Here is an 8,759-nt window from a genome sequence, read left to right as displayed (position 1 = left end):
TCACTAAAATAGAAAATGTAGAGTCCTGAGCTTTGAGCTTGAGCCAATCCTTTGTCCTTATCATCTTGAAGGGGTTCCACATCCTCTAGTCCACGCCACTCCATTGTTGAACTTATCTGAAACATACTAGATGAAAACATTAGTCCAACAAGAGATATGTTGACATTAATTACCAAAATCACCCAGGGAGCACTTGTGCTTTCAGAAAGGGGGCGCGCCACCCCCCTCCTCGTCCAATTCGGACTCAAGGGGGAGGGGGCACGCGGCCTGCCCTGGCAGCCCCTCTCTCTCCACTAAGGCCCATCTAGGCCCACTAGTTCCAAGGGGGGGTTCCGGTAACCCTCCGGCACTCCGATTTTCTCTTAAATCACCCGGAACACTTCCGGTGTCCGAATGTAGCCGTCCAATATATCAATTTTTATGTCTCGACCATTTCAAGACTCCTCGTCATGTCCGTGATCATATCCGGGACTCTGAACTATCTTCGGTACATCAAAACACATAAAGTCATAATACCGATTGTCACCGAACGTTAAGCGTGCGGACCCTACAGGTTCGAGAACTATGTAGACATGACCGAGACACGTCTCTGGTCAATAACCAATAGCGGAAACTGGATGTTCATATTGGCTCCCACATATTCTACGTAGATCTTTATCGGTCAAACCACATAACAACATACGTTGTTCCCTTTGTCATCGGTATGTTACTTGCCCGAGATTCGATCGTCGGTATCTCAATACCTAGTTCAATCTCATTACCGGCAAGTCTCTTTACTCGTTCCGTAATGCATCACCCCGCAACTAACTCATTAGTCACATTGCTTGCAAGGCTTATAGTGATGTGCATTACCAAGAGGGCCCAGAGATACCTCTCCGACAATCGGAGTGACAAATCCTAATCTCGATTTATGCCAACTCAACAAACACCATTGGAGACACCTGTAGAGCACCTTTATAATCACCCGGTTATGTTGTAACGTTTGGTAGCACACTAAGTGTTCCTTCGGTATTCGGGAGTTGCATAATCTCATAGTTATAGGAACATGTATAAGTTATGAAGAAAGCAATAGCAACAAACTAAACGATCATCGTGCTAAGCTAACAGATGGGTCAAGTCAATCACATCATTCTCTAATGATGTGATCTCGTTTATCAAATGACAACTCTTTGTCCATGGCTAGGAAACTTAACCATCTTTGATTAACGAGCTAGTCAAGTAGAGGCATACTAGTGACACTCTGTTTGTCTATGTATTCACACATGTACTAAGTTTCCGGTTAATACAATTCTGGCATGAATAATAAACATTTATCATGATATAAGGAAATATAAATAACAACTTTATTATTGCCTCTAGGGCATATTTCCTTCACGCATAGCTCGGCAGTAGGAAGCAGCGAGGGGGGCGGCGCCCGGGTGGTGGACACCGGGGGTCCCCCGTGGAATGGTGGTTCGTCGGGGCCCGTGTAGTGGCCCGTGGAGCCGGAGGGTCCGCCATACTGCAGGGTGGGCGCCGGCTGTTTGCCGGCCGTAGTGTAGACCGGCGGTGGCATTGATCCGGACAGCCAGGCCGGGAGCGGTGACGGTGATGGTGGGAAGCGGACCTGCTGGATCAGAACGCCTCCTAGCGCGGTCGGGACCGGCCCGGTGCTAAGCGGCGGGGGGTCCTGCAGCTGCATCGGCTGCTGCATGGGGGCGATGGGCGCGGCGGGAGCCGCGACAGCCGACGACGGCCACTGTGGCCATGGTGGGGTGGCGGTGGGGGGGCTGCAGCTGTAGCTGGGGCTGTAGCGGCCCGGCAAACGCCGCGGAGGCCGCCAAGTGCGGCAGGTACCACGGCAGGGCCGATGGCCTGGTGGCGGCGGTCGGTGGCGGGGGTGGCGACTCCCCGTAGGGGCCTGCCAAGTACAGCCGGATCCCCTGGACCGCTGTGACGAGGTCGTGGAGGACCCCGGTGACCTCCTCCGAGGTGTAAACGGCGGCTGGCGGCGCGGTGGAGGGAACCGACATCTGGGCGGTTGGGGCGCCGGTGGTGGATACCAGCGGCATGGTGGTGGAGGGCAGCGGCGCGGTGGTGGACGGCAGCCGCGCAGTTGTGGAGGGCAGCAGCGAGAGGGATGGGGTGGGCGGCGGCGAAGACATGATCGCAACCGAGCTAGCTGATACCAAGGTGGTAGGAACTAGGGTTCTACCGGGTCTAGGCTGGAGATTGTAGGGGAAGGAGGGATCTGGGTGAGGTTTGGACCACGGCGGCCGGCGTGCTGGCGCCATCTCGCACGGAGGAAGGCGCGGCGGCTAGGTTAGGGTTCTGGCTCCTCTGAGACCCGGGCAATAGGAATAGTCTTGTTGCTTGATTTCTAAAGGAGTCTTACAGCTGTTTATATAACCACTATGCTAATAAAAATAAGATAACTCTTGGGCTAAGCCCCTAACTAAACCTGCATAGTGGGCCTCCTCTGGGTATAAGTTACCCCGGTCATAACAACTGGCCTTTTGCCTCCTCGCTGTTGTTTTTCAAAGGGCTTCCACTGCTCTAGCGGTAGTACCGCTCTATGCGGGCTGTGAGCATAACGGTTCGATTTTTTCCCACCTATAAAAGGGGGTCTTCTTCCCCAATGAACCTTATCCTTTGAGCTCGTGTTCTTCCCCCATTGTTGACCTTCTTCGAGCTTGCTATCTCTCAATCCCTCCATGGATTCTTGCTAGTTTTGGGGGGAAAAGAGAGAGGAGATCTAGATCCACATTTCCACCAATTACTTTCTCCTCTATGTGAGGGGAGCCCCTTGGATCTAGATCTTGGAGTTCTTGGTGTTCTCCTTCTTGTTCTTCCTCTCATTTTCCTCCCTAGCATTGGTTGCTTTGGTGGGATTTGGGAGAGAAGGACTTGGGCACTTCGTGTGCCCTTGCCATTGCATTTGGTGCATCGGTTTGAGTTCTCCACGGTGATATGTGGAAGTTACAAGTTGAGAAGCTTATTACTCTTGGGTGCTTGGTACCATTGAGCTTGTTCCTCTTGGGTGCTTGGGTGCCCTAGACGGTTGGTGGTGTTCGGAGCTCAATCATTGTGGTGTAAAGCTCCGGGCAAGCGTCGGGGTCTCCAATTACGTTGTGGAGATCACCCCGAGCAATTTGACGGGTTCCGGTAACCGCCCCCAAGGGTTGCCAAAGTGTACGGGTTCGGTGACCGCCCCCAAGGGTTTCCATTTGTATGGGTTCAGTGATCGCCCTCAAGGGTCCCTTAGTGGAATCACGGCATCCTGCATCGCGCGAGGGCGTCAGGAGATTACGGTGGCCCTAGTGGCTTCTTGGGGAGCATTGTGCCTCCACACCTCTCCAAACGGAGATTAGCATCCGCAAGGGTGTGAACTTCGGGATACATCGTCGTCTCCGCGTGCCTCGGTTATCTCTTACCCGAGCCCTTTACTTATGCACTTTACTTTGTGATAGCCATATTGTTTCTTATCATATATCTTGCTATCACTTAGTTGTTTATCTTGCTTAAGTTGTTGGTGCACATAGGTGAGCCTAGTTGTTGTAGATTTTGTGCTTGACAAATTAACCGCTAGGTTTATTCCGCACTTGTTCAAGCCTAAACCATAATTATTTTAAAGCGCCTATTCACCCCACCCCCTCTAGGCAACATCCTCGATCTTTCACATGCGCACCCTCTTAAGTCGGTGCCTCCGGGCATAGCGATGTGGTGCACCAGCCACAACCAACCCATGCTCGGGGGCTTGCGTGAGGTAGGACGAGACGCCTCGTGAGGCCTTTTAATAACTCTGCAGCTACACAATGTCTCCTGAGGCTAGACAGCTCTTGAGGCTCGATGGCTCCTGAGTCATCAGGAAGGAAGCCTGGCAAGATACCTCTGGAAAGGCGCGCCCTCGCGAGACGGCAGACTACTGCAAGCACATCGAGCTAAGTTACCCTAACCGCACCTAGTAGAAACACGGGTATCACGGCACAATATCAAAATAACAAACATAGCATAGTAGCACAAGCGCCGTGGTTCATTACACACCCCAGTAGGGCCCTCTAATTTTGTTTTTCAAATGCAGGAGAAAGGAAAGGCTAAACAAAAGCAGGTCGCACGACTGCAGCCCCCGAGGCCAAGCTCCAACAACGTCCGAGCTCAGTCTGAGTCTTCCTCCTGCTTCACCAGAGCGCGACAGCGAGATGGCTCGTCGCCTTCCCCGATCCGAGCCCGACGGCGCGGTGGTTCGTCGTAGCTGCCGTCGTTGGTGCTCTCGCCGGAGGAGGAGCCGCCGCTGCTGGAGGTAGCGCGGCCGTCGCCAAGGGCAAGCTCACCCTCGTCATTGTCGCTGCCGTCGCCAAGGGCAAGCTCATCGTCGCCGCTGCCATCCTCAGGGCAGCACCCCGCACAACGGCCATCTTCCCCAAACACCCTCACATAGAGGGTTGCAAGGCCATCGTACCTGAAGTGGAGGTGCACCTCCCGCTCAGGCCTCACGTGCGTGCAAACAGCTGCCAACCGCGGGCCAAGGACACATTACCCGCGGTGGTGACTTCGACCTCCACCCATGAGGCCCTGCAGCAGCAGCCGTCAGCTTGTAGCCAGAGGCCGGCAAGCCCCGTGGTCGGTAGCGCACCCGTGAAGAAACGCGGGAGCGGGAGCCAGGTGCCGGTAGGCCTCTCCGACCACACGACGAACTCCGGGGACGCGTCAGCCGAGTGGGAGCGCGGCCGAGGAGGCCGGGCGACCACTACGCGCCTCCCCCCGTCGCAGGAGCTGCCCGGTTCTCGGCGGCTCCCATCGCGAGAGGAAGCGCCGCCACGGCTGCCTAAGGCGACGCCTTCCCTCGAAGAGGTGTGCCTGCACCCCTGAGGGACCGCCGCCGGAGTCGCAGCACACTTGCGAGGGCGACCGCGGCCTCTCTTAGGGAGAGGGGAACCCGACCCCTCCTTGGGGACCTTCCCCTTTTCGGCGGCAAAGAACCTTCTCATCGGCGCCATGGATGCTACGGCAAGACAGCGAGACAAGGAAGGAGAAGAAGGAGCAAGCAGCGAGAAGATGGAGATGAGCAAAGGGGGCTCCGCCCCTCCCCCCATTTATAGCCGGAGGGAGGCCAACCGCCGGCCTCCATGATCCCTTGCAATGATGGTTTTTCTGCATGCAGCAGGCTCTTGTCAAGTCGAATGGTTGCCGAGGCTGCATGTGGAAGCGGAGACGCCCACGTCCCATCAAGCGCCATGCATCGACCAAGGCCGCGGGCGGTTGGGGCCCACGGCACTTCGCCCTTGTCCCTTGGCTTCGCCTCAAAGCCAAGTCCTAGCGCGCCTTGGGCCCAGAGGCTACTGTCGGTGTTCTAGGAATGGGGGTACCCAGACTTGCCTGCCTGCGGCCCGTGGCTTGGCTCCATCGACGACCTGGTATGGCCCACCTTCAGCACCAACAACTCAAGACCATCGCGAGGGGCCAAGCCTCGCGAGGCGGATGACGCCAAGACCTCCAGAAGGAGCGGCCTCCTCAGGCTAGCTCCTGAGGAGCGGAGATTCCTATGCAAGCCCTCACCTTATGAGGCTCGGATGGTGTGAGCCATGACGACCAAGGCCAGGCGCGTGCCAGCGGGCGCAGTACATTAGTTTCCTATTTGGTGCTAAAGAGGCAAGCGCGGGCGTGGAGCCCCGAGGAATCAACCAAAGGATTCCATTTCCATGCAACAAGACCAAGACTGCCAGGACGGCAGGACAGAGGTCATCGCCGAGCCCACCACGGCGTCATGACCAGAGGCTTTGCAGACGAAGACTACCTTTTGTCGGGATAGGGTGTACTAGTTGTCTCCCTTCGAATTTGGCCGTTGTAGGATCCCTTCCCGCCTTCATTTTGGGAGGACCAAGGCCACTATAAATAGGGCAGCACCACCACCATAGAGGGGACGGATCATCCTCACCCTCACCAGCTCACACCAGCACAAGAACACACCTCCTGAGGTTGTTCTCCCACTGTACTAGTTCATCCTCGGCCCAACTCGAGGCCAATCCACCACAAAGCAGGAGTAGGGTTTTACACCGCAAGGTGGCCTGAACCTGGGTAAACTTTTGTGTCCCATTTCCTTCTAGTTCATCGAGCTAGGCCGTGGGATCGACGAGTTGGCAGACTGGGGAGGTTGAGTTCTTCGCACGCACCCTAGAGTTCGAATCTATCCAGGGTCTGCGGAGCCCCGAATCCGACACAGTGATCTATATCCCAGTGTCAGAAAGGAACAAGACACGTCTTTGTATTGTTGCCATTAAGGATAATATGGTGGGGTTCATTCATATTGCTTGAGTTTACTTTGTCTACATCATGTCATCTTGCTTAAGGCGTACTCCGTTCTTTATGAACTTAATACTCTAGATGCATGCTGGATAGCGGTCGATGTGTGGAGTAATAGTAGTAGATGTAGGTAGGAGTCGGTCTACTTGTCTCGGACGTGATGCCTATATACATGATCATTGCCTTGGATATCATCATGATTATTCGCTTTTCTATCAATTGCCCAACAGTAATTTGTTTACCCATCGTATGTTATTTTCAAGAGAGAAGCCACTAGTGAAAACTATGGCCCCCGGGTCTATCTTTATCATATATTAAAATCCAAAAATACTTTGCTGCAATTTTATTTACTTTATTTTACTTTGTGTTTTTATTTATCTATCTATCACTACGAGATTTGATCCTTGCAATTAATCGCCAAGGGATTGACAACCCCTTCTTTGTGTTGGGTGCAAGTATTTGTTATTTTGTGTGTAGGTACTGCTAACGAGGTATTGCTTGGTTCTCCTACTGGATTGACAACCTTGGTTCTTAACTGAGGGAAATACTTATCTCTACTGTATGGCATCATCCTCTCCTCTTCGAAGAAATCTCAACGCATCTCATAAGTAGCATCGGTCTACTTTTCTCGAACGTGATGCCTATATACATGATCATTGCCTTGGATATCGTCATGATTATTTGATTTTCTAATAATTGCCCAACAGTAATTTGTTTACCCACCGCATGCTATGTTCAAGAGAAGAGCCTCTAGTGAAAAGTATGGCCCCCGACTCTACTTTTATCATATATTAAAATCCAAAAATACCTTGCTGCAATTTTATTTACTTTATTTTATTTTGTGTTTTTGTTTATTTATCTATCACTGCGAGATTTGATCCTTGCAATTAACTGGCAAGGGATTGACAAGCCCTTGTTTGCGTTAGGTGCAAGTATTTGTTATTTTGTGTGTAGGTACTGCTAACGAGGTGTTGCTTGGTTCTCCTACTGGATTGACAACCTTGGTTCTTAACTGAGGGAAATAGTTCTCTCTATTGTACTGCATCATCCTGTCCGCTTTGGTTAAATCCCAATGCAACTCACAAGTAGCAGGAAGAATTTATGGCGCCGTTGCTGGGAGACATCATCAACATATATCAAGTACCATCGCATAAACTTTCATCTCCTTGCATTTACATTATTTGCCATTTGCCTCTCATTTTCATCTCCCCCACTTCTAATACATTTTCATAAAAACACAAAAATATTTTCCATTTGCCTTTTTGCCTGTTTGCTTGTTTTCTTGCTTTGTCGCGATGTCTCAAGAAAATAAAAAATTGTGTGACTTTTCAATACTAATAATAATGATTTTATTATACTCCAATTGCTCCTCCCGCCACTAATGCGGAGTCTTGTGATATTAATGTCGCTTTGCTAAATCTTGTTATGAAAGAACAATTTTCCGGTAGTCCTAATGAAGATGCCGCATCCCATCTTAACACTTTCGTTGAATTGTGTGATATGCAAAAGAAGAAAGATGTAGATAATGATATTGTCAAATTAAAATACCTTGCTGCAATTTTATTTACTTTATTTTATTTTGTGTTTTTATTTATTTATCTATCACTACGAGATTTGATCCTTGCAATTAACCACCGAGGGATTGACAACCCCTTGTTTGCGTTGGGTGCAAGTATTTGTTATTTTGTGTGTAGGTACTGCTAACGAGGTGTTGCTTGGTTCTTCTAATGGATTGATAACCTTGGTTCTTAACTGAGGGAAATACTTATCTCTACTGTACTGCATCGTCCTCTCCTCTTCGGGGAAATCCCAAGGCAGCTCACAAGTAGCAGCATGAAGATACAGGGAAACAGTAAAAGCATAGCTCCATACACCTAGATAATAAGACATAATATGATAGATACGGCGACCGTATGTCTCACACCATACTCAAGCATAGTCTACACCAAAGCAAGATACAGAAGTTCACAAGCAGAAAAGTGAGGCAAATAGAACAAGCTTGTGACTCGGCAACCCTACAAATCACCCGGTCCTAAACTCTTTCCCCCTTTGGCATCAAGACGCCAAAAATGCAAAGAAAGACTAAGCGTTCTGAGGTGGTAGCTCTACTCCCCATCCATGGACTCGACAGTCTCCTCATCGTCATTGTGTCCCTTGGACTCCTTGACATTCTCGTCATTAGCAGCATGTGGAGGTGCAGAGGTAGCCGCATCAGAATCATCCTCGTCAGTCCAATGACTGTGCTTAGATACCCACTTCTCCTCACAAGCGACCTTCTTCTCAGAGCCACTCTCAACCTCCATGTCCAACTTCCTCATCATGGCAATATGATGGCAGCGAGACATCTTCTCCTTCACGCGAGCAATCCTATGCTGAATGATACGTCTCCAACGTATCTATAACTTTTGATTGTTCTGTGCTGTTATATTATCATTCTTAGATGTTTTACAATCATTTTATAACAACTTTATATCATTTTT

This window comes from Triticum aestivum, chromosome 1D (assembly GCF_018294505.1).
Source record: "Triticum aestivum cultivar Chinese Spring chromosome 1D, IWGSC CS RefSeq v2.1, whole genome shotgun sequence".
NCBI lineage: Eukaryota > Viridiplantae > Streptophyta > Magnoliopsida > Poales > Poaceae > Triticum > Triticum aestivum.
The sequence above is the reverse complement of the archived record's forward strand: the minus strand, read 5'-3'. Positions refer to the sequence as shown.